This window comes from Pseudorasbora parva, chromosome 1 (assembly GCF_024679245.1).
Source record: "Pseudorasbora parva isolate DD20220531a chromosome 1, ASM2467924v1, whole genome shotgun sequence".
Lineage (NCBI taxonomy): Eukaryota > Metazoa > Chordata > Actinopteri > Cypriniformes > Gobionidae > Pseudorasbora > Pseudorasbora parva.
The window spans coordinates 27,726,069-27,753,382 of NC_090172.1; the positions used below are offsets into that span (position 1 = coordinate 27,726,069).

The following is a 27,314-nucleotide window of genomic DNA, read 5'->3' on the forward strand; positions in this document are numbered from 1 at the left end:
CTACCCACAACATATTATATGTTTCCTAAATGCAAAATCATATACCAACTATAAAAACAAACAGGAAGGAATGTTCTATAAGGAATGAAGAAAAATGCTCTATAAATAAGACTTTTTACTCTACATTTCATGCCAGTCTTGAGATTCAGCAGGGCATGTGCAGGTTTTCACTGTAATCAAACTCAGTCCTTTTAATCCTCCACATATAACTGTGCGTTTGTCCCTATAAAAACAATGACTGAGCGGAGCAGATGAAGAAGTACTCTAGACATTACGTAAAATGTTTCCATCCAGGTGACAGTCACTACAAATCACATTTAAAATCTCTGGAAGAGTTCCAGCTAACAATAAACAGCACACATTCCTTCAGAAGCCTTGCCTGTGAATGAAATGGCGATACTTAGTGCTGAAAGCAGGAAAAAGCACTTAAGCTCCTGCTTCTGTCTGTGTCACGTTGAGTTGGTAAGGGTTAATGAATTGCACAACTAAAATTGAAAGGTCATTGATGACAACAAAAAAGGTTTGATAAATTGAAATGTTGGAATGGGAATATAATATTTGTAAGTACTGGTGAAGAAGTGAGTTGCTGAATTAGCACACTGTCACAGGTGTGTGTGTATAGTCCTGGTAAACCCTATGTTATGGGGACAAGGATGGCAATATCCAACCCGTTCTCACTCCCAAGGCGTCAAAATCCGAAGCATGGTCAAGTGCCTTCCGCGTCACATAAGACGCTAAAGGTGCCCCTGGGCGTCATTTTGCGACGCGCTGGGTGCTCCATTCATTACAATGATAAACCTTTGGCGTCATAAACAGACGCATTTAATTATTTGCGTTTATAAAAGCAGACATGATTTTATTAATATTTAAAGGCTACTTTTATATTTTTGGAGCAACTAACTCCACTCCTACCCTAAACCTACCCATATCAAAACAATATAAAACACATACCAGGCAAATAAATGTACAGTCACAGGTATTTATTGCAAAAACTGACCAAAGCAGTATAAAAGTATTAACTCATGTTGCATTCCAAGTCTTCTGAAGTCATACGATGTCTTCATGTGAAGAACAGAGTTGATCTTGATGTTTTAATCGCTGAAATGATGATCCCGCTGCCCCGTGAACGAACTCATTCATTTCTCATTCAAATAATTCAAAAGACTCCTGAGCATGACGCAATCGGTCACAAGACACACGAGAGCCAATGACATTTTACAATCAATGCTGACGTAATGACGCAATTGGTCACAAGACATACGAGAGCCAATGCAATTTCACTATGAAATCCCACGTAACCGGCGCCAATATTTGAAATTTGATTGTGTTTGTTGATGATCTTCTGCGGATGGAGATGCTGATCGCTTTTGGGGATTTTCTTCATACAAATCAATCGTTTGGCCTCGGAAAACTTGGATTATTTAACTTTTTTGAATAACTTGTGTATGCAGTCGTATATGTCAGGCTATATCCTGTGTTTTATATCATGTTCAGACAAATCATGGGTAGGTTTAGGGATGGGATGGGGTTGGGTTACATGTTAAGCATGTCTAAATAGCGTAAATAAAATAAATGTAAATAAAATTATGCTTGCTGATTAAATTGAAAAACACACTCCAACATGTCATAATGGCAAAATTATAAACCAATACAATTTCACCATGGCGATAACATTACTACCAGTGCGTCTGTGTATGACGCCAAAGGTTTCTCACTGAAATGAATGGAACACCCAGCGCGTCGAAACATGACGCCTTGGGGCACCTTTAGCGTCTTTATTGTGACGCGGAAGGCACTTGACCATGCTTCGGTTTTTGACGCCTTGGGAGTGAGAATGGGTTGCAATATCTGAAATCCTAGTGCTTTGGTCCCCATAAGGAAAACATCTTATAAATCATACTAATTTATGTTTTTTTGAAAATAAAATGCAGACAGAATCCAAGCAATTGGCTTCCCGGCTGTTCTGCAAGCCTAGTGTTACCCACTGCTGTCTAAATGTTTGGTAGATCTGACCGGGATGTAAGACTAAGGCTCCCACCAACACCCTATGATGGGTATGTTTAAGGTTAGGGGATATAATATACAGTTTGTACAGTTTTACAAAAAACATCATGTCTATGGAATGTTTCCCAAAAACATGAAAACACAACACACTATATGTGTGTACTAGTGTTACATTTTACAAACCAAACATGCACCAAAAATAAAGTGGAGAGATAGGGCTAACTTAACCGGTAAGACTTCCAGATTTGAACAGTAACAAACAAAGCAATGTCTGATTCCACTACAGAAACCCGGAAAAAAAAGTCTATTCGTCTGCATGCTGCACAAGCTCAAGAATGCCTGTCTCTCACACTCCTCCAGGTCTGCAGCCTTCACATTCATATCGACATTGACGATCAGCTACCTTGCTACATGCACCTATGAACAATCAAAGAGGAAGAGAAAAAGAAAGAAAAAGACAAAAAGGAAATCCTTCAGAAATCAGTTAAAACTGTGATGTAATGATTGAAGAGTTGAACAGAATAGATTTTGCTTAAAATTTGAATATAGTCTTTAGCACCAGTTTTAGTTAATTTAATGCATTAGTCATTCGGATATTAGACTACACTCGAGATGCTGATCTCCTGGGAGTAATTTATTCTGCAATTGGTCTTCAGTGGTCACACTGTCTGTTTTCTGCTATATAACAGTACAGGAAATAGTATTTTAGTTCAGTATTCTGTCTGCATTACCTTCAAGACAAATTAAAGTCACTTTCAGCTAAACAAAATAATGAAGACAAGCCTAAAAGCTCATCTATCCCAATTAAGCTATGTGCCCCTGTCGTGCAATCCAGAAGGAAGGCTTCATCCTGGCTAATGGTGTCCAAGCAATCGGCCTCCCTGCTGTTCTGCAAGCCTAGTGTTACCCACTGCTGTCTAAATGTTTGGTAGATCTGACCCGAACGTAAGAATGAGGGCAGGACTCATAAATAAGCGAGATCTGGATCTCCTCTCCGTTCTCTGACAAGACAGCAGTTTTAACCAGATGGCTCCCACCAACACCCTGGAAGCAGAAGCTAGGAATACCAGCAAGGTTAATCAATTCTCCTTATTTACATTAGTGGGGGAGAACAACTGAGCCTTATTTATCTTGAGCTTTGACAGACGATATAAGGGTAATCATCGTCATCATAATTTTGTTTTTTTGTGTAACAATACAGAATCAGTAAGACGCTGTCTATTATTAATTCCTTCCATGATCCTCCCCATTCCAACTAACTCAAATAGACAAGAAACAAAGAAAACATAAAATAAATACTTAACTAAGATAAAAAAAGTTTTATTTTAATAGCTGACAAATATTATTTGTTGTCAGTTACCATGAGCAAGATATGTCTTTAATGTAGTTCAAAAGGGGATCTCAAAAGGGGATCCTACCCATTCCAACTAACTCAAATAGACAAGAAACAAAGAAAACATAAAATAAATACTTAACTAAGATAAAATAAAAGTTCCTTTTAATAGCTGACAAATATTATTTGTTGTCAGTTACCATGAGCAAGATATGTCTTTAATGTAGTTCAAAAGGGGATCTCTTTTTTTCACCCTAGCCTTATGAAATGATTTAAGTAAGCATCTTAGCTTCAAATCTAACACTGTGAAAGCATAAAAACAACCTTGCAATCTCAGGCTGTCAAAGGTTTTAAGGATATCCCAAAGAAGGCTAGCAAGAGATCAGGGTCTATTAATGTTGAGAGCTTTTGTCATTTTAAAGTGTAAAATATGCTGAGCAAAAAAGCTTTCAACTTCGTACACGTCCAAATATGCAAGTGTGTAATGAGGATGCGGAGTTCCGTATCAGAATCCATTTGCAGGACAAACAAATACCGTTAGCCAGGCAATGAGTCAATTCTAGAAAATCAGTCCAATCCGTTAACATACACAAGCGAAAATCCATAGGGAGAGTGGAAGGCAGACAGCAGGTCAAAAACAGATATCAGTCCAAACAGGCAAACAAGATAGGAGGGCTATCCGATAGTCACAGTATAAACAGGCAGATACATACACAAGGAAGGCAGGAAGGCAGTCGGGCAATCAGGAGAATGCTCAGTATGACCGGGTGGCTGGCAATACTTTGCAAAGTGTGCCTACCACTTCTCTAGCTAAATAGTCATCAAACAGGAAGTGACAGTAGAAGCAGCAGAGGGAGTAGAACTGGGTCAGTATTCGGGAGATGGATCCCTCTGCTGGCATGGTGTTAAAGAACCCCCTTCTCTAGGAGCATCTTTTGACGCTTTTTAGAGGCCGTCCCCTTGGTCATGGTGCTTGTCGGTTGGGTCTGGCTCGATGAACTTCCTCGATAAGACACGGGTCCAGAATGTCACAGGCAGTTACCCATGATCTTTATTAAGGTCCGTAGCCCTCCCAGTCAACCAGGTACTGGAGCTGACTCCCTCTGCGTCTTGAGTACAACAACAGGTTCACCTTATAAGCAGGGACACCTTCAATGTCCAATGGTGGTGGTGGCTCCTGAGCTTGATTGTTGGGGCCAGGCTCCACATGAACCGGTTTCAGGAGAGACACAAGGCAGGAACTCTGACCAACGGTGTTGTTCTCTACTGCAGTATGTACAGAGATACCGGCTGATTAAGACGTTTCCAACTGGCCATTTGCTTGAGGGTGGTTACCTGAGGTGAGGCTGATGTTGATATCAAGTTGCTGACAGAAGGCCCTCCACACCTGAGAAGTGAATTGGGTGCCTCTGTCACTGACTATGTCTTCAGGTAGACCATAGATTCGGAAGACATGATGAAATAAAGCTTGAGCAGTTTCCATGGCAGTGGGGAGTCCTTTTAATGGTACCAGACGGCAAGATTTAGAAAAGCGGTCAATAATGACTAGGATAGTGGTGAATTTTTTTTGTTGCATTTGGCAGGGGATCAATTGCACAATCCCAAGGAAGATGAGGTGGTAATTGGGTCGCCTTGGTTTTGCTGAAGACCTCCATTAAATCATGGTAGCTCGCTGGGATTTCAACTTGTTTCAGGACTTTCTACACTGGTTGCAAGGCATGGAAGAGAGGTTGCAGTGAAACAACAATTCATGCAGAAATCAGACCAATGAGTTTGCTCACCGTGCCTCGAGGAGATGCTTGAGTCGTGAGTGTTCAGCCATGGAAATCCAAGAATGAGGTCATTCTTGGGAGAGTCCATGAGGTACAGAGAGATGGATTCTTGATGAAATAGCCCCACATCGAGAGTTAAGGTTTCTGTTTGAGGAGTTATTCCTTTTCCAATAGGTGTATTGTGAATTGCTTTGATCTTTATTGGCGGAATGTAGGCTTGAACAGGGATGCAATATTTTTGAGCAAGGTCCTAGTTGATCAGGTTCAAGGCAGCTCCTGAAACTATCAGCACTGTCAAATTAACAGAGAGATTCTTGATTCTTAGGTTAACATAGCATGTGATGGACTTATTGTTAAGTAATGCAAAGTGTTTAGTATTTACCCTAGAGACAATTCAGCTCTTCTGTGGACATCCCGAGCTGCGGTGACCTGCCTTGCCAGAATAAAAGCACAGACAGAGCTGACGACGTCTTGCCCTCTCCTCTTTGGAAAGTCTAGAGAAGTTTAGTTGCATGGGTTCATCATTGACCTTGGTCTCTGTGAGCATTACACTGAACGGTGGGGTTACGGGACTCTGTTGAACTCTTTGTCGAGGAGCTTGTCTCATGAGGTTCTCAATCTGTATGGCCAGATTTATATAGTCAGAAAATGATAACTCATCACCTTTGCACACCAACTCTGCTTGTAGTTCAGGGCTGAGACTTCACTGGAACACGGCTTTGAGAGAGATATCATTCCAGCCGCTCTGGGCTGCCAGCGTTCTAAACTCTACTGCATAGTGAGCTATAATCAGCTGAGGTCTTAATTTGCCCGTCACTATCCAACACAGCAGAAGCCCAGTCAATCGCTCTGCCAGTCAATAATGTCATTAAAAATACACACTTCTTTTCATCTGACTCAATCTTCTCTTTTTGATGATCAAAGTATATCTTGACTTGGCGAATGAAGCCTCTACAACGTTCAGCTGACCCATCAAACTTTTCAGGGACACCATGTTACCATGGTGGAGAGGGTGGAGGAAGTGAGCGGATGTAGTGAGTCAGATGTTCATTGACCGATCACAGTTGCGATCGCAGGGCTGCTCTAAAAAGCCCTGTATGGCTTCAGTTTGGTACTTCTGCTGGATTCATGTGGGGCGAAGTATTCTATAATGAGGACACGGGGTCCGAAGAAGAATCCATTTGCAGAGTGTTTATTGAGCAATAATTGTTTATTGATAACCAGATAATCACAGTATAAAAAGGCAAATACATACACGAGGAAGGCAATCAGGCAATCAGGAGAACGCTCAGTATGACAGGGTGGCTGGCAATACTTTGCAAAGTGTGCCTACCACTAGCAATGTTACGTCTGACACCGATGCTCCGAAGCTTGCTTCAAACTCGAACGGTCCTTGCAATGAACCACTGCTTCGGAGCTTGTATCATTACGTCACTAGTCACGTGAAAATGCCTTCTGAAGCAAACACACTGCTTCACTCCTGTAGTGAACCACATGACTGCTTTGACAGCCCAATCAGTGTTGACAAGTTTGAAACCTGCCGGCTGTATTTCTTATGTGCTTTCACACATGATACCGCCATGCTAAAAAATAAATAAATAAATAAACACTACCATTACTGAAATTCTATTGCATTTAATGGTTTTTATGGGAATTTTATTGGTTGTAAATATGTGTTGGGTTAATGTTTTATTATCAAGGTGAACACATGAAATTCGTCAGTAGCTGTAAAATGCAAATGAGTTTCACAGCACTAACACTGTTTCTGCTTTGATCGCCTCGGTAAACAAGTAATAAACGGGGCGTGAACATAAGCGTATACTTGCATTTTATGGTTGTCAGCTTTGTTGCATTACATTTACTTCACCAGGAGATGGTGCTGCAATTTCTATCTGAATGAAGCTTCGAGTAATGAACCATTTTCGACACAATTGTATCAGAAAGCAATAATGCTTCGAAACGCTTCATTTGGCCATCACTACCTACCACTTCTCTGGCTAAATAGTCACCAAACAGGAAGTGACAGTAGAAGCAGCAGAGGGAGTGGATCCGGATCAGTATTCGGGAGATGGCTCCCTCTGCTGGTGTGGCATTACAAGGTGGCAGGTGTGAATGTTTACAATGGTTACAGGCGGCACTGTTGGCAAAATTTAGCCAATTCCGTATTGGTTAAGTGTGCTTTGAATAGATTTTACACTGCAGTAAACCATTCCTGCCACATATATAATATACAAGTTTACCTGATTCAAGATTTTATGCCATAGATCCTCAAAGATAGCAACTCATGCTTCCAAATCTTTAAGTAGAGTCCATATTAATAGAGTTTATTATTCACCAGAAGAATCAAACCAAGATGTATGCGTCTAATATTTGCAAAATGTGCACATAAATATGGTAAAGATAAATAAAACGTATCAATAAAATTCAATACATTTGTTAACTAATTCTAAAAAAAAAAAACATGATCCATCCATCTAGAACTCTCTTCCATAAATGCCGGCTGCATTAAATAAATGTTCCTGCTTGATAATTGGAACATGCTATTTTCTTAAAAGTAACTCTTGCTTCACCATATTAATAAATAAATTCACACAATGATTAAGATAAAGAGTTTAAATACACTCACCAAAATGATTATTAGGAATACATGTTTAATATCTCATTAATGCAATTATCTAATCAACCAACCACATGGCAGTTGCTTCAATGCATTTAGTGGTGTGGTCCTGGTCAAGACAATCTCCAAACTGAATGTAAAAATGTAAAAGAAAGGTTATTTAAGCAATTTTGAGTGTGGCATGGTTGTTGGTGACAAATTGGCCAACAGATGGGTCTGAGTATTTCACAATCTACTGAGTTACTGGAATTTTCAAGCACAACCATTTCTAGGGTTTCAATGGTGTAAAAGGGAAAAGCATCCAGTATGTGGCAGTCCTGTGGGCGAAAATGCCTTGTTGATGCTAGAGGTCAGAGGAGAATGGGCCGACTGATTCAAGCTGATAGAAGAGCAACTTTAACTGAAATAACCACTTGTTATAACCAAGATATGCAGCAAAGCATTTGTGAAGCCACAACACAACCTTGTGGCAGATGGGCTATAACAGCAGAAGACCCCACCGGGCACCACTCATCTCCACTTCAAATAGGAAAAAGAGGCCACAATTTGCACAAGCTCACCAAAATTGGACAGTAGAAGACTGGAAAAATGATGAGTCTGATAAGTCTCGATTTCTGTTGAGACATTCAGATGGTAGAGTCAGAATTTGGCGTAAACAGAATGAGAACATGGATCCATCATGCTTTGTTACCACTGTGTAGGCTGCTGGTGGTGGTGTAATGGTGTGGGGGATGTTTTCTTGGCACATTTTAGGCCCCTTAGTGCCAATTGGGCATCGTTTAAATGCCACAGCCTACCTGAGCATTGTTTCTGACCATGTCCATCCCTTTATGACCACCATGTACATATTGTTACGGTACAGATCTACGGAGACAATGTTGGTGAGTATAATGTTTATTGAGCTAAACCAGTAAAGTTTTAAAGTGAGCAGATGAGAAGGCAGTGCAGGTGTGCTGAGGTGAGGCCTTTGGTGATGGTAGCAGGTTGGAGATGCGGAGACACGTAGGAGACTTCGATGGAGAGAGATGCTGGAGAATGAGGAACACAGACACACTAGACAATGGAGAACGAAGAAAGCTCAGGGAAGACACTGGAGACATGGGTAAGTAGCTTTGCTGGAGTCCGTTGTTTTGCTGCAGTGGAATAGTACCTTGCATAACCGAGACCGGACAATGAGTGACTGTGACAGAGGTGTATTTGTGAAAATTGCTTTCAAAATTGCTTTCTTGAACATGACAATGAGTTTACTGTACTAAAATGGCCCCCACAGTCACCAGATCTCAACCCAATAGAGCATATTTGGGATGCGGTGGAACGGGAGCTTCGTGCCTTGGATGTGCATCCCACAAATCTCCATCAACTGCAAGATGTTATTCATATGGGCCAACATTTCTAAATAATCTGACATTTCCATAAATAACTAAAATGAGCCATGAACCCTTCAGTTCATGCTTTCTTTAAAGCCACGCCAACTCTGCTAAAACAGCAAACCCCACGTAAATATAAAATGCATATAGAAACAGTAATAACACATTAAAAACAGTGATGGAAGATAACTTTCAGATCTCCCCATCATGACAGAAATTCAATATGACAGAAATGAGATGCATATGGTTGACATGAAAGCATGAAAGTGGTGAATGTGTGTTTCTGGGGAAAGATTAGGAAATTGAAGGAACTGCTTCTGTATAAAGTGTCTAATTTGGAAGAACCAAAATAAGTGATGATCAGTAGGGTTATACTTTTTTAGATAAGGAGAAAGAGGCAAATATTCCCTCTTCATAGAGGTCATTAATCTTGAGAAGGCCATCAAACGGCTAAAGGTAAAATGCAGGGGCTGAACTGGATAAGGGGAAAGTAATTGTTGGAGATAGAGAAGCCTCTATGTAAACCATAATGTTTCCTAAATTGAACCCAGATTTTGAGAGAACTAATGACAACAGGATTATTTAAAACCCTGCTTAGAACTAATGGAAGTTGATAAAAAAAAATAGTAAAGAGCACACTTCGACAAAGTTTATACTATGCGCCCATTATTGACAGATGTCAGAGTAGCTATCCCTGTTCCAAAATAAATAATTATTAATATTGCTGGAGGTTGGGAAGTACAAGACTTGAGAAGTTGTAGGATTGATTTATTAAAGCGAGCAGGTTTATTCTCCTACAGAAGTGAACACAAAAGTCTGTCAAAGCCAGTAAAGAATGATGTTATTAAAGGTCCCATGACATGAATATTTCACTTTTTTACATTAATATGAGTTCCCCTTGCCTCGCAATGTCAGCGGAGGCTTTACAAACAGAAAAGGAATTCAACAGCACCGCCACAAAAGGTAAGTGGCAGTGTTCATTAACGCCTGATCTTTATTTAATTCTTTTTATGCATCAGTGAATCAAGTAGTGACTAAACGATCAACTTCACGTTGTTTCTCTTAATAGCATGAAACATCTGTTTTTTCACAATTTAAATTGTGATTAGACTACAGAGAGCAATCAAAGGGCTAAAATTAGGATAGAAAAATGCCTTTTATTTCTGAATTATGACATTTTATGATAAAAAATTCATACTATTAATGTAAGTACACCTTAGGAAACATAAAAGTACAACAATCCAAGGGTCGAGATTGTGGATATATATATATATATATATATATATATATATATATATATATATATATATATATATATATATATATATATATATATATCGACCCTTGGATTTTTGTTAACAAAAGATTTAAATGTTTTGTTAACTCTGAAGCATATATATATATATATATATATATATATATATATATATATATATATATATATATATATATATATATTAGCTTCAGAGTTAACAAAAATTTTAAATCTTTTTTGTAGATTTATCTTGTGGCCACAAAGTCCTCAGCCTCATTCACTGAAGAAAATATCTTCTTGCCTTCGTCCTTGGTCCAGATGGAGAGCCTTGCAGGGAAAAACAAAGTTGGACCGAGTCCAAGGTTGTATAGTTCTGCCATCATAAACCGTAATTTAGCACACTGAGTCGCTACTTCGAGCGTGTAATCCTTAGGATGTTAGGTTAAAGTAAAAGGCATGGGAGCAAGGGACAAGCATGTCTACTCTATTAGCCCTCTTTATCAGAAGCCTCCATCATAATTTATTTGGCTGGGGACTGTAGCTACACATAGAGATGTTCATGCGTAAGAGACGATGGCTTTCAATTTGCGTTTACCCTGCCATTAATCAGGGGACACAGAAACAGACAAACCGACAGTGGGAGCATGGATAGCCCTTCTACAAATGAGTCCACATTTGAGGATAATAGGAAGAAGATAGGACAAGACAGAAACTATAAAGAAAGATGGACATATGATGGACATATAATTGGGAAATTCTATTCCATTCCTAATGATGTGTGGGCAAACTTTGTCCTACTTTCTGACAAACATTTTTTTTTTTTTTTAAAGACGAGCAGACAGAAAAACTATAGGTCAGGGTACGGAAAAAAAAAGAGGACTGGTGATGTATTGAAGAGTTACATGGTGCAGTATGTTGATATCATTTATCAAGATGCAAAACATTGAACATTGTAAGACATTCTCATCCTATAGTCCCCCTTTAGTGATCTGTGCTCGGGGGACAGATCAATGCATTGGCATGCAGAGTAGGGTGAAAGCCTCTAGGCTGGAGGAGAGTTCAAATGAAAGATGGAATAACATTAAAAAGTGAGATCAGAACAGACTCCCTGTACACCACCATGACTATGGGCAAAGCAGCCGTGCCTGTTTATTTATAGACCTGCATTTCTAAACCCCTATGTTGTTTTACACTCAGGATCTGTCACAGTTTTAGGACAGTTTTCACACAAACATGTTTTAGCATTTAATAAAAAAATAAAAAAATAAAAATAAATTATATATTTGAGATACTACCAATTAAGCATATTAGGTGATGTGCATCTCTGTAATGAGAAGGGGTGTGGTCTAATGACATCAACACCCTATATCAGGTGTGCATAATTATAAGGCAACTTCCTTTCCTTTGGTAAAATGGGTCAAAAGAAGGACTTGACAGGCTCAGAAAAGTCAAAAATAGTGAGATATATTGCAGAGGGATGCAGCAGTCTTAAAATAGCCAAGCTTCTGAAGCGTGATCATCGAACAATCAAGCGTTTCATTCAAAATAGTCAACAGGGTCGCAAGAAGCGCGTGGAAAAACTGTGAAAAAACGTGCAGCTGCCAAGATGCCACTTGCCACCAGTTTGGCCATATTTCAGAGCTGCAACATCACTGGAGTGCCCAAAAGCACAAGGTGTGCAATACTCAGAGACATGGCCAAGGTAAGAAAGGCAGAAAGTCGACCACCACTGAACAAGACACACAAGCTGAAACGTCAAGACTGGGCCAAGAAATATCGCAAGACGGATTTTTCTAAGGTTTTATGGACTGATGAAATGAGAGTGAGTCTTGATGGGCCAGATGGATGGACCCGTGGCTGGATTGGTAAAGGGCAGAGAGCTCCAGTCCGACTCAGACGCCAGCAAGGTGGAGGTGGAGTACTGGTTTGGGTTGGTATCATCAAAGATGAGCTTGTGGGGCCTTTTCGGGTTGAGGATGAAGTCAAGCTCAACTCCCAGTCCTAATGCCAGTTTCTGGAAGACACCTTCTTCAAGCAGTGGTACAGGAAGAAGTCTGCATCCTTCAAGAAAAACATGATTTTCATGCAGGACAATGCTCCATCACACGCGTCCAAGTACTCCACAGCGTGGCTGGCAAGAAAGGGTATAAAAGAAGAAAATCTAATGATATGGTCTCCTTGTTCACCTGAGCTGAACCCCATTGAGAACCTGTAGTCCACCATCAAATGTGCGATTTACAAGGAGGGAAAACAGTACACATTTCTGAACAGTGTCTGGGAGGCTGTGGTTGCTGCTGAACGCAATGTTGATGGTGAACAGATCAAAACACTGACAGAATCCATGGATGGCAGGCTTTTGAGTGTCCTTGCAAAGAAAGGTGGCTATATTGGTCACTGATTTGTTTTTGTTTGGTTTTTGAATGTCAGAAATGTATATTTGTGAATGTTGAGATGTTATATTGGTTTCACTGGTAAAAATAAATAATTGAAATGGGTATAAATTTGTTTTTTGTTAAGTCGCCTAATAATTATGCACAGTAATAGTCACCTGCACACACAGATATCCCCCTAAAATAGCTAAAACTAAAAACTAAAACTTCCAAAAATATTCAGCTTTGATATTAATGAGTTTTTTGTGTTCATTGAGAACATGGCTGTTGTTCAATAATAAAATTAATCCTCAAAAATACAACTTGCCTAATAATTCTGCACTCCCTGTATATATATATATATATATATATATATATATATATATATATATATATATATATATATATATATATATATATATATATATATATATATATATATATATATATATATATATATATAAATTTTTGAAAGTGTGATATTTTCATTTTTGGATTTTTTTTTTCCTACAAAGTTATCAAATAATTTTAAATTCAATATGTAAATGTGATGGCTGAATTATTTTACTTGTCATGAAAAAGATGAGTTTAAAAGCATGCATGTGGCATCATTAGTAGTTTTTTTGTTGTTGTTTTATGTTTAGAATGACTGTTGATTCTTTAATCAAAATCAAGTTATATACGGCTAATTCTTTTATTATTATTATTATTATTATTATTATTATTATTATTATTATTATTATTATGCACACCCACTGTAGCTCTGTATACACCCCCGTTCAAAAGTTTAGCTATAGTTTTAAAAAATGTTTTTGAAAGACATATCTTATGCTCACCTAAACTTAATTTATTTTATGCAATATTGTGAAATATATTATTAAAATGTTAAAAAGTATATTTTAAAATGTAATTTATTCCTTTGACAGCAAAGCTGAATTTTCTGAAGCCATTAGACTGCAAAAAAGACACATCTTCACATTCCAATATGGCACTGACATCTTGTGCTGATTCAGGACCTGAGTCTGAGCAGTAGTGAACTTGGAGCCAGAGTCTGCGCAGTAGAGAGCATGATGTGGAGCCACTGTATCAAGGCCTTGGCAACATTCCCACATAATTGGTTTGTAGAGTTTACTGCAGAACAACTCATTATGTTGCTGTAAAAAAATAAATGGAAATGTAGAAATTAAAGTTAAAGCTCCAATCCTAGCACTTGGTGCCTCATTGACTATTTTGCTCAGATAAGCCGTCAATCTCAGATGTCAGACCCCCATTTTCAAAGCATCAAATAAGTAAATACTAAAAACCAAATTTATTTAAAACAAATTTAAATAAACTATTTTTGGAAAACATTATTTAGTGTAATTTGATTGTTTATTTTGTTTCATGTCCCATGCATTTACATGGTGAGGGCAGGGTTTATGACCTATACTGGGACCAACCACCCGGGGGAAGATCGAAACATGTTAGGCTTGTTCAAGATCCATCGGCGCTGTGCAGACTGATCAGCATATGACATCAAAGTACCCATGACTGCACACCCGTGAACTCGTACTAGATTGATGTACTCCCAATCATGAACTCGAATGTGACCTAGCCCACGATACAATGACGGCAGCCCCTATGGACGCAGTGTTTATGAAAATCGTACACAGTATTTTACAAATAACGTAAAATAAAAGTTTCAACAGCTTCTTTTCCCTAATGCGTAATTTTTCTCTCTCATCAGTTTCCCTCAAATAAGCACCGTTGTTGTGAAAAAGAAATGATTATAAATGAGCATAAGCCCTGCACTGGCTGCCATGCTTTGTTTACACCTAGCTCACTCAATTCCTTGCTCTCAGACAGTTTTGAGTGACTTTGCCTGGAACTCTAAAAAGTTGCAATGTTTGAAATCGTAACTTAAGGGGTTTAAAAAACTGCCTGGAATACAGCATAATCCCTGTGTTTTCTCTCACTCTTTGCAAAGTCTTGTAAGCGTCACCCTGTGTTTTTCTGCCCTGTTGTCTTTTTGGATGATCTGCCCTTGACCTATTGCTGTTTAATGGATTATGATTCTGGATCAGCAGTTTTTGACAATATTCTGATTTGGTGATCAAGAAACACTTCTTCTCATCGTATTTGTAAACAGTTTTTGTCTTACTATTTGAGAAAATTCAAAAGAACAGCATTTATTTAAAAAAAAAAAGAACTTAAAAACTGACCCTAAACTTTTAAACAGTAATGCATCTACCTATATATATATATATATATATATATATATATATATATATATATATATATATATATATATATATATATATATATATATATATATATATATACAGGTCCTTCTAAAAAAAATTGCATATTGTGATAAAGTTCATTATATAATATAATGTTAAAAATTACACTTTCATATATTTTAGATTCATTGCACTCCAACTGAAATATTTCAGGTCTTTTATTGTTTTAATACGGATGATTTTGGCATACAGCTCATCAAAACCCAAAATTCCTATCTCAAAAAATTAGCATATCATGAAATGTTCTCTAAACAAGCTATTAACCTAATCATCTGAATCAACTAATTAACTCTAAACACCTGCAAAAGATTCCTGAGGCTTTTAAAAACTCCCAGCCTGGTTCATTACTCAAAACCGCAATCATGGGTAAGACTGCCGACCCTGTCCAGAAGGCCATCATTGACACCCTCAAGCGAGAGGGTAAGACACAAAAATACATTTCTGAACGAATAGGCTGTTCCCAGAGTGCTGTATCAAGGCACCTCAGTGGGAAGTCTGTGTGAAGGAAAAAGTGTGGCAAAAAACGCTGTAAAACGAGAAGAGGTGACGGGACCCTGAGGAAGATTGTGGAGAAGGACCGATTCCAGACCTTGGGGGACCTGCGGAAGCAGTGGACTGAGTCTGGAGTAGAAACATCCAGAGCCACCGTGCACAGGCGTGTGCAGGAAATGGGCTACAGGTGCCGCATTCCCCAGGTCAAGTCACTTTTGGGCTACAGAGAAGCAGCACTGGACTGTTGCACAGTGGTCCAAAGTACTTTTTTCAGATGAAAGCAAATTTTGCATGTCATTCGGAAATCAAGGTGCCAGAGTCTGGAGGAAGACTGGGGAGAAGGAAATGACAAAATGCCTGAAGTCGAGTGTCAAGTACCCACAGTCAGTGATGGTCTGGGGTGCCATGTCAGCTGCTGGTGTTGGTCCACTGTGTTTTATCAAGGGCAGGGTCATTGCAGCTAGCTATCAGGAGATTTTGGAGCACTTCATGCTTCCATCTGCTGAAATTTATGGAGATGAAGATTTCGTTTTTCAGCACGACCTGGCCGCTGCTCAGTGCCAAAACCACTGGTAAATGGTTTACTGACCATGGTATTACTGTGCTCAATTGGCCTGCCAACTCTCCTGACCTGAACCCCATTGAGAATCTGTGGGATATTGTGAAGACAAAGTTGAGAGATGGAAGACCCAACACTGGATGAGCTTAAGGCCGCTATCGAAGCATCCTGGGCCTCCATAACACCTCAGCAGTGCCACAGGGTGATTGCCTCCATGCCACGCCGCACTGAAGCAGTCATTTCTGCAAAAGGATTCCCGACCAAGTATTGAGTGCATAACTGAACATAATTATTTGAAGGTGGACATTTTTTGTATTAAAAACACTTTTCTTTTATTGGTCGGATGAAATATGCAATTTTTTTGAGATAGGAATTTTGGGTTTTCATGAGCTGTATGCCAAAATCATCCGTATTAAATCAATAAAAGACCTGAAATATTTCAGTTGGTGTGCAATGAATCTAAAATATATGAAGGTTTAATTTGTATCATTACATTATGGAAAATAATGAACTTTATCACAATATGCTAATTATTTGAGAAGGACCTGTGTGTGTATATATATATATATATATATATATTAGGGCCGGGACTCGATTAAAAAAATGTATCTAATTAATTAGAGGCTTTGTAATTAATTAATCGAAATTAATCGCATTTTAATTGCATATAAATATTTGACCTGAGAACAATGAGAAGTAATTTTTCACATGTATTTTTAGTATATCATTGAATAATGACTGAATACATAAGCTTAATCAACAAAATATTGTTTATTTATTTCAGTCCAGCAGACCAGCGCAATGTTTGCCATTAAGTGTAGCAAAAGCATATTTGTGATGTCTGAGGCTCGATGTGCTGCAGTGATACCCAAATTCCTTGTTGTATAGCTTGCACACTACCATGCTCTTGACAACGCTTCCATTCTTTCGTTTTTTAAAACAAAATTTCCCATCCACGGGGCCAAGAAAAGCAGTCTCATCAGCTTCTTCGTTCATGTTCACTCATGCCCTGCGTCTCAATCAGCTCCCTAGTTCACTAGTTAGGGCACTGATCAGGACATAAGTCAATGGGCTGACTCCCTGATCAGTGCCCTGACTACTGAACTAGAGAGCAGATTGAGACGCACCCCTGGTTTGTTGTTGTCGTGACTCCGGAGCGAGGGCTCTGGGGAAATTGCCAAGCAGCTTGGTGAAAAAAGGTGAAAATGGAAGAAGCTAAACATGACTGTCAATCTCCCTCGGACTGGGGCTCCATGCAAGATCTCACCTCGTGGGGTCTCAATGATCCTAAGAAAGGTGAGAAATAAGCTCAGAACTACACGGGAGGAGCTGGTCAATGAACTGAAACCACCGTTTCCAAGGTTACTTATTGTTTGTAATACACTAAGACGTCATGGTTTGAAATCATGCATGTCATGGAAGTTTCCGCGGCTTAAACCAGCACATGTCCGGGCCAGTCTTAAGTTTGCCAATGACCATTTAGATGATCCAGAGGAGTCATGGGAGAAAGTCATGTGGTCAGATGAGACCAAAATAGAACTTTTGGGTCATAATTCCACTAAACGTATTTGGAGGAAGAAGAATGATGAGTACCATCTCAAGAACACCATACTGTGAAGCATGTGGATAGCATCATGCCTTGGGGGTGTTTTTCTGCACATGGGACAGGGGACTGCACTGTATTAAGGAGAGGATGACCGGGGCGATGTATTGCGAGATTTTGGGAAACAACCTCCTTCCCTCAAATAGAGCATTGAAGATGGGTCGATGCCAGGGCTGGACTGGTAATCTGGCATACCGGCCAATTTTTTTTTTTTGTGGCACTGACATGCAGCGACAGCGGCCCATTGGTATGTCTTCTGAATTGACAGGCCAAGGTAAGAGAGACCTCCCCTCCATATTAGGCACTTTTTTTCTATTTATTTATTTATTTACTTATTTATTATTTGAGCGCATGGAACTGCAAAAGGCGAATTTCTGCACAGCGCAGCCGTTGACGAATGTACGAACAGCACTCTGACTTCAAATTTAGTTTTATACAATCGTGTGATATGGGAACATTACAGGTTCTGTGTTGAATCACCTGAAAACAGCCGCGAGCATGTACATAGTAAAAAAGTATTCATGACGAGGTAAAGTGGAAAACGGCAACACACACAAAGTTTCCCTTTACCACTACTACAATTTATCTACCTTGCAGCTACTAAGTATAAATAATTATGGTGTTTTGGAAGAAACATATTTATTAAAATTGTTGCTATTATTACTTAAATTAATATTGCAGAATAGAAATCACTTTTTATCGAGGCTATTTTCGTATTTTCTACAGGTGTTTACTTTTTTTTTTTCTTTTTTTTTACAAAAATAATAGTTTATTATATATGTTTTATATATTTAGAAACCATATATCCATATAATGAGGAGCATGGTTATTAAAGTCTATGTTTTTACCCTGTGACTACCATGATCTAAATGAAACTACAGTTAAACTACAGTCTAAAGCACAGTCTAAAACAGCTTTAAAGTCTGGATCCCATGAATTAAAGACAATGCTTTTTTTCCTCTTTAAAAGTTTTATGAACTTTTTAATAAAGCTAATGAAGTTTAGTTAAATTATATTTCAATGATAGCCTCATGAAAGATAAATATCAGTGTCTTACTTAAATTATGTGTTAACTCTTGATCATCATTTTTAAAGGGGTAGTTCAACCAAAAATGTAGTTTTTTTCACCCTGATGTCATTTCAAACCTAAATTAATTTATTTCTGTGTAACATAAAATTTGAGTCTTTTTTTTGTTGTTCATACAATACCAAAATGGCTTGGTTGCAAAATGGCATTCTTCAAAACATATGTTGTGTTTCACGAAAGTCATACAGGTTTGGAATGACACAAGAGTGTGTAAATGATGACAGCATTTAAAAGCAGTAAATTTACTTTACTGCATCTTAGCTCAAAATAATCAGTGCTTAACTGTCAAGTGCATTTCTGTGTAACAAAAAAAGCAATATTAAGTTTATCTGCATTTGTAGCAAATTCGATAACATCTATCATTATTTGTGATTGTTCTAGTTTAATTTTTTAAACTCCAATTTAAGGCCCCAACTCCAGCAAAAACATTAATGGGGAACTCATGGGCCGGATGTGCTGGGTTTGCCAGGGCCTAATTTTAGCCCCAGTCCAGCCCTGGTCGAGGCTGGGTCTTCCAACATGACAATGACCTGAAGCATATCAAGGTTCTGGCATGGCCTAAGCCAGTCTTCAGACCTAATCCCAATAGAGAATCTTTGGAGGGCGCTCAAACTCTGTGTTTCTCAGTGAGAGGCCAGAAACCTGACTGATCTAAAGAAGATCTGTGTGGAGGAGTGGGCCAAAATCCCTCCTGCAGTGTGTGCAAACCTGGTGAAAAACTACAGGAAAACAGTGTTTTTCTGCCCTGTTGTCTTTTTGGATGATCTGCCCTTGACCTATTGCTGTTTAATGGATTATGATTCTGGATCAGCAGTTTTTGACAATATTCTGATTTGGTGATATATATATATATATATATATATATATATATATATATATATATATATATATATATATATATATGTCACGTCACAGACAAGGGAAAATGGTGCAAGGAGAATGATCATTTATTTACAAAAACAAAACAAACTCAAAACAACAACCCACAAGGGGGAAAAACGTCTCCGTTACGTATGTAACCCTAGTTCCCTGAGGGAACGAGACGCTGCGTCGAAACGCTGTGAGAACGCCTCTGCATTAATGCGTCGTGAAGCGCGTGTAGAACCATTCCATCGGAAGATCGATCAATCGTCGGCGTGATGACGTCATCGACCGGAAGCTATAAAGCGTCTGTGAAAACAAACAGGAACTAGCTTCTGATAAAGCCTGAAGTAAGTGATCACGGGCACGCCGGGAGTATGGCAGGGCGACGCAGCGTCTCGTTCCCTCAGGGAACTAGGGTTACATACGTAACCGAGACGTTCCCTTTCGGGGAACTCGAGCTACGTCGAAACGCTGTGAGAACGCTTATACCCACATCGCCATGGGACCAAGTGCCTCGTATGTGTGAAGCCGAAGCGCACACGATTACGAGAGGACCTGCGCCCCAACTGTAGATGCCAAATCTAACTCGTAGAATCTGACGAAGGTCAGCGGCGACGACCAGCCTGCCGCATTACATATGTCTTGGAGGGAAGCCCCCGACAAAAGTGCTTTAGAAGCAGCCATACCCCTGGTAGAGTGCACCCGGACAGCCAGTGGAGACGGTTGCCCGACCCCCTCATAAGCAAGTGAGATGGCCTGGACCACTCACTTGCTCATTCTCTGCTTAGATACTGGAGCCCCCTTTTTCTGGGCTCCGAAACAGACGAACAGCTGATCGGTCTTTCTCCACAGGGCAGCTCTGTGGACATACGTATCTAACGCCCTAACAGGGCACAGCAGATTCAATCTTTCCTGGTCTGACATCATGAAAGAAGAGGACAGAAGGCTTGAAGAGTTATGGGGCCCCGTGGGCTCGTAGGAACCTTGGGGATATAACCTGGTCTGGGATGCAGAAAAGCCTTTACCATACCAGGCGCAAACTCTAGGCATGAGGGCCCTACCGACAGGGACTGAATATCTCCTATTCTTTTGAGAGATGAAATGGCCAAAAGAAAGATGGTTTTCAAGGTGAGGAACTTCTCTGACACCTCCTCTAAGGGTTCAAACGGAGGCTCAGATAAGCCCCGCAAAACAATGGCCTAGTCCCATGCCGGACCCTCGAGTGCATAACCGGCCTCAAACTTAGGGTACCACGGAGGAAACGTGTAACAAGAGGGTGTCTTCCCAAAGACACTCCACCCAAAGGGACATGGAAGGCAGCCAGGGCCGCCACGTATACCTTTATTGTGGAGGGGGTCAACCCTGCCGAGAACCTTGCCTGCAGAAACTCCAGCACTGTACCAACCGGGCAGTTAACTGGGTCCCACTGGCGTTCTCTGCACCATGCTGAGAAAAGTTTCCATTTCAAAGCGTACAGCTTCCTCGTGGACGGAGCTCTGGAGTGAAGGATGGTCTCAACGACCTCGGCCGAGAGACCCTCCTCTATAGCCACAGTTTCCACAACTCTGGGCGTGGGTGCAGGAATCTCCCGCCCGCCTGAGAGAGTAGATCCCTCCTGGTCGGAATCTCCATCGGAGAGCCTTCCAGGAGAGATATCAGGTCCGAGAACCAAATTCTGGTTGGCCAGTACGGAGCCACTAGAAGTACCTGGGCCCCGTCCCGGCGTACCCTCTCCAGAACTGCTGGAAGCAAGACAATCGGGGGGAAGGCGTACAGGGGCAGCCTCGGCCACTCCTGTACCATGGCATCCAACCCCAGCGGGGCTGGATGGGACAGAGAGAACCACTGGGGACAGTGAGAATTCTCTGCCGAAGCAAACAAGTCTATCTCTGTTTTCCCATATTTCTTCCATAGGAGCTCCACCACCTCGTGGTGAAGTCTCCATTCCTCGGGCCTCGCCCCCTGCCTCGACAGGATGTCCGCTTCCTGATTTAGGACCCTTGGGATATATACCGCTCTGATGGACAGCAATTTCCCCTGGGCCCACAGGAGGATCCGACGTGCCAATTTGTCCAATGGACGGGACCTCAGACCCCCCTGGTGATTTATATAGGTGACCACCGATGTGTTGTCTGTCCTGACTAACACATGATGGCCCCTGAGTTCGGGCAGAAACTGTTTCAATGCAAGAAACACAGCGAGCATCTCTAGCCGATTTATGTGCCAGTGCCGCTGGTGTTCCTGCCATAGACCCTGGGATGAACGGCCACTCATGGTCGCACCCCAGCCTGTGAGAGAGGCGTCTGTTTGATCGTGCGGAGCGGATTTCCCCTCGGGGAGAATCCTTTTGTTTTGAGCCACCACTGTAGCGGCCTCATGTTCAGTAGGCCAAAAGGTATTACGTTGGACGCTGCTGCCATGAGACCTAACAGTTTCTGGAACTGTTTCACAGTGATGGCCTGGTCTAGCTTCTGTTCTTTGACTGCTGCCAGAATCGATGTTATGCGTGTTGGCGATAATTGCGCCCGCATAATTACCGAGTCCCAGTTCACACCTAGAAAAGTGGTTCTCTGAGCCGGAGAAAGCACACTATTCTTGGCGTTCAGCCTCAACCCCAATTTCGACATGTGTGCGAGAACAGCATCTCGATGCTGAACCGCCATCTGTTCTGTATGCGCTAGAATCAGCCACGGATGCCCTGCAGACGCAACAGCGCCAGAGCTGCATCCAAACACTTGGTGAATGTGCGGGGTGACAGTGCTAGACCGAAGGGAAGTACCCGATATTGGTATGCCTCTCCCCCGAAGGCAAACCTCAGGAACTTCCTGTGATGTGGAAGGATGGAGACATGAAAATACGTATCTTTGAGGTCTATGGTGACAAACCAATCCTCCGATTTGATCTGCGATACAATCTGTCTGAGTGTGAGCATCTTGAACTTGAGCTTGGCCACTGAGCGATTTAATAGACGCAGATCTAATATCGGGCGTAAGCCCCCATCCTTCTTTGGCACGATGAAGTAACGGCTGTAAAACCCAGACTCCCTGCCGGGAGGAGGAACCCTCTCTATAGCCCCCTTTCACAGGAGTGTCTCTACTTCCTGTGCCATCAGCAGAGCCTGCTCCGGGCCCACCTCTGTGGGTAGGACACCGCTGAAAGGAGGTGGCCGCCTCTTGAATTGAATGGCGTACCCCCTTTCGATTATCTGCAGGACCCAACGAGATATATTTGATAGACGTTTCCATTCGTCTAGAAAATCTACTAAGGGAACTAGCCTCTCAAGGCTGGCCTCTGGTGTACTTTGAACAGCAAGCACAGCGCCCTGAAGCGGCGAACCGGCAGGGAACAACTGACTTGACTGCTCGGGAGCCCCCCGAGGGGGCGCAGACCACCCTCGGGTGGCCCGTGGAGACCGACTGCGCCCCAGCGTTGCGGCGGGGTTGGGAGCGCGGCCCCCAGAGGGGTACCGTTGGCAGGGGTAAACACCGTTTCCCTACGGGGGGAACCACCCTCAGCATCCTGACGCTTCTGGCGTCAGGAACGCTTAGACGAGGCCTTCTTGGTGATCAGGACTGTCCTCAGATCAGCCCTTCCCTTCGAAAGCCTCGTCTGAGAGCGCCGCCCCTCGTCCCCGCGCTGAGGGGGAGTTCGGGTAGCGACGCTCTGCTTCTGTTGAGCCCTGTGAGCGGAGCTCGTACTCGGCTTGGGCTGCTTGGTGTCAGCAGCAGCCCCAGGAACCTGGACCCGGAGAGGGAGAAACTGCTTCAGCGCCGCAGCTTGTTTCTTTGACTCCTGGAAACTCTCGGTGACAGTGTGGACTGCGTCACCGAAGAGGCCGCCAGGAGACAGCGGCGCGTCTAGCAGGAAGTTTTTCTCCCTCTCTTTGATTTCGGTGGGGTTGAGCCATAGATGTCTCTCCGTAGCCACCAAGGCTGCCATAGAGCGGCCTACACATCTGGCCGTCTCCTTGGTGGCCCGGAGAGCAAGATCTGCTGATGTTCTTAACTCATTAATTATATCTCCCCCCACTTCATCACGTCCATCTAGGTCCCTTAGCAGGTCAGCCTGATACGCCTGCATTATTGCCATTGTATGCAGGCATGCGGCAGCCTGACCTGCTGCCGAGTACGCTTTGCCCACCAGTGCCGACGTTGTTTTTAATGGTCTGGTGGGCAAAGTCGGGGCCTTCAGGGACGATGCCGAGGAAGGCGAGAGATGGCTCGCAAGCGTCTCTTCTACCTTTGGCATCGCCTCATAACCATATTGCTTCAGCCCGAGAATGTTGCTGTAGACCGAAGTCTGCGGGCTGAAGACACGATATGATGCCGGTCTCTTCCATGATCTTGCCACCTCGGTGTGCAAATCATGGAAGAACGGCAGGCCCCGGCGCTGAGGTTCTGAAGTGCGAGAGGGCAGGAATCTTTTGTCTAATTTACTAGCACGCTTTCTTCCTGCCTCTTATCTTTCAGTGGGCCAGTCGGTGTTTAATCTGGCCACTGCTCGCGTCAAAACCTCAACGAGCTCCTCACTCGCAGGGGACTGAAGTGGCAAATCTTCAGTCGCAATGCTCTCAACGTCCACCTCCTCAGAGCTGGATAGTCTGAGCGAACCCATTTTCTCGGCTCCCTGATCTCCCAGGCCAGTGTCTTTGTCCCAGGACTTTGCCCAGCAGTTCTCGGCCACCCAGGAGCAGTCTGAGACATTCAAACATGTGCTGACCAGGTGGCCTGCTGCTGAATCTACCCTGGGGCTCCCTCCTCCCCGCTCCCACTCAGCCCAGCACCAGCCTTCAGCCTGGCCTTTCAGAGATCAGGTGGTGAACCTGCAAGTTCTGCCCCTGGACAAGGCAGACCCAGCCTTGGCACTGCTCTCTCTAGTATGTGCCATTTGCTCTTACATAGACCATGCAAAGTGTTTCAGGACCTCGGCCAGCTCTTTGTCTTTTACGGAGGGCAGCAGAAAGGGAAGACTCTCTCCAAACAGAGGTTTTCTCACTGATTAGTGGCCCTATTTGCCTTTTTTCCGGCTACAGCTGCGTTCCCACCGGACTTCAGCACTAGACTACAGCTAGCCGTCTAAAACAGGTAATTATAAACAATGGTTAACCCTCTTGGCGCCACGGTCGAGTTTACTCGACAAGATGCGTCACTGAATAAAACGACCGATTTTGTCAAATGGGGTGTCAAATTTCATTCAACCTCCCCTCCACTAGATGGTAGACATGTTGTACTTCATCCCTGACGCATACAAACATCATGATTCTATACAAAATATACGAGCAAGAGCGCATTGAATCATTGTAAACAAAAGCGGAGCTGACGTGCGAGTGAGCTGTTTTATCAGAGCATTGTCAACGTCAGCGAGTATTTGCATTAATTATTATTACTATTATTATTTTCTAATGGCATCAATAAAGCTTACCCGCAATGAAGTGTTGGGTCTTCTATTCGCGGACCCTGATTCGGAAGGGAAATATGAGATGACCTACCGTTACACTAAGAACAAACGGTGGATCATTTGCCCAATGTAGATAGTCCTTTGCCCAATGTCAGTGGTGGGAATAATGTTTCCCGGGGTCTGAGTGTTCATCGCGAAGTTAGCAGGTGTGTTAGTGTTGGGAATGAGGCGGCCGCGGGAGATTTTTGCCGCGCTCACCATGAAGCGCGCGTCTTCTCACCGCACTTCTCACTGCACTTCTCACCGCGCTCACCAATGATGATGAGGGTCCAGTGAGGCTCCCTCAGTTGATGTTTTGAAATAAAGCCCAAAGCCCATGGGAAAATATATTCTGTTAAGGATATATCTGTTGAGACATCTCTCACACCCTAAAATCGCGCATCTCCGCGATCGCGGCGACAGTATTGTGGTGGAGACTTTATCTAACGCCACTGGGTATGAAATATTCATAAGCAAGTTCGAGGGCAACATGGAGGCAGGATGGGGAGTCAAAATGTCAATAAGAGTGGCCGTGGATGTGCAGACTCGGCGGCGCGTGAGGCAGATCTGGACGCAAGCAGACGCGCTGTGACACGGGGTAGAGGGGCTATTATGCATAATATATAATATATAATATATATGTGCCCTATATATGGAATCAGAGTGCTTACTGTATGTAGTAAATGGAAAATCTCTACAGCAAAAGGCAAACCGCTACATGCATTCGGTTTGTTTCTACCATTTATTAGTAATGATTTACACAGTTTGTTTACTATTTACTATTTACCTGAACATTCCGACAGTAATGTGCAATATAGCACACAGAAGGTGAGGGACATTTTGGGGGGAAAGAAGTGCTGCATTTTATCATTTAAACGTGGCTTTTCATGAAAACACTTTATGACGTCATAATATGCAAAATAGATGGGAAAATGTAATCTCTAAAATTTTAATTGCATTTTATGTCTGTTAAGAGGCACAAATACACCCTTTACGTTTATGCCCCCATAACTGCCATTTTAGCTGAGTGGGGGTTCTAGGCATTAATGTAATAGCTCCGTGTTGCAAGGACCAATCCGGTTAGTTTTTTTTCTTCTTTCTTTACTATATAGACTGTACTCACAAAGATATAGCGATCAAGATAAACTTAAAAATTCGCTGGAGTTGTCCTTTAATTATGCTAGATAGCACTCATGGCTGTCAGACCGAAGAATGATGCAAAAAATAATGACATAAAAAAAGACATTCCTGTGTAGCTCTTTTATAAGAGGAAAAACTCTACAGCAACACCAAAGTGCCCAGGTAGAATACACACACTCTTTGGCAGATCACTGCACAGATCAGCAGCAGGAATGCATAACTAGCTGGAACGCGCCGTAACCTCGACACCGCTTAAGAATCGCTCACCTTGATTGTAGAGAGAAGCTCATACAACAAGTGATGCACTCACCTCCGAAGCAGAAACATATAATGCAATATTGCCGTGCATCTCCCAATGAGGTGGGGTGGGGTTAGACTATGCAAATTCTGTAGACCTTTAGCCTTAACCTTTACCTTCTCATGTAATTAGCTCATATTGCAGAACTCAAAGATGATAGGCTTCTAGGCAAACCAAACTAACCACAACCAAATAAATGTTTTTTCTGCAAAATGCATGCAGTTTGGATTTCAACAGCTAGAGGGTCAAAAGTTACATATGATGTGTCCCAATTTGCCTACTTGTACTATGCCCTAAAAGTATGTACTCTTTTTGTGAGGTAAAAGTACATACTTTGGACTGTGTAGCAGAAGAGTGGACAAGCTTTGCATCCTGACACGCACCCTGTCACTGTAAACTGGCCTATCAACCTTGTCACAGTTAAGATCCACCACATTTAATTTAATTTAATTTCACTTCCTATCATATCAGAGAGAAAAGCAGTAGCACATTGATCTGCAGTCACTGGTCTTTCATGCGGAGACTCTTCTCATACTGTTGCTTAATAAAGCATTTAAAAATTAATAGCCAAACGGATCTTTATAAAACTTCACATTGTTATTGCATGTTAAAGATAACATGGATATCTTTAATTTTTTAGTAATTTTACTTCTGAACCAAATGATCCTCCAAAGTGGATCCAAAAAATGGGTTGTGGACAATATTAGCCTTTATAGTGTGTACGGGTCCACACTTCCAAAATCTACTGGAAATATTAGACCATCCAGGGACTTCTGACATACACTTTTCAACATACTATGCTTTGGGACACACTTATTCGAATCTCACATACTGTT

The 27,314-nt window shown here is 41.8% G+C and overlaps 1 protein-coding gene across 4 annotated transcripts in view; it reads right to left on the reverse strand.

Moving 5' to 3' along the window:
• The window catches only part of b4galnt4b (beta-1,4-N-acetyl-galactosaminyl transferase 4b), a 140,521-nt gene that overhangs the window by 63,630 nt on the left and 49,577 nt on the right, over window positions 1–27,314 (reverse strand). The window contains exon 1 of one of the 4 annotated variants that reach the window (XM_067437466.1): window positions 4,051–4,146. The exons of the other annotated variants lie outside the window; for them this stretch is intronic. The gene's annotated coding sequence lies outside the window, so the exon portion shown is untranslated. Of the gene's footprint in view, window positions 1–4,050; window positions 4,147–27,314 lie in introns of those variants that run through there. 4 annotated transcript variants of the gene reach the window in all.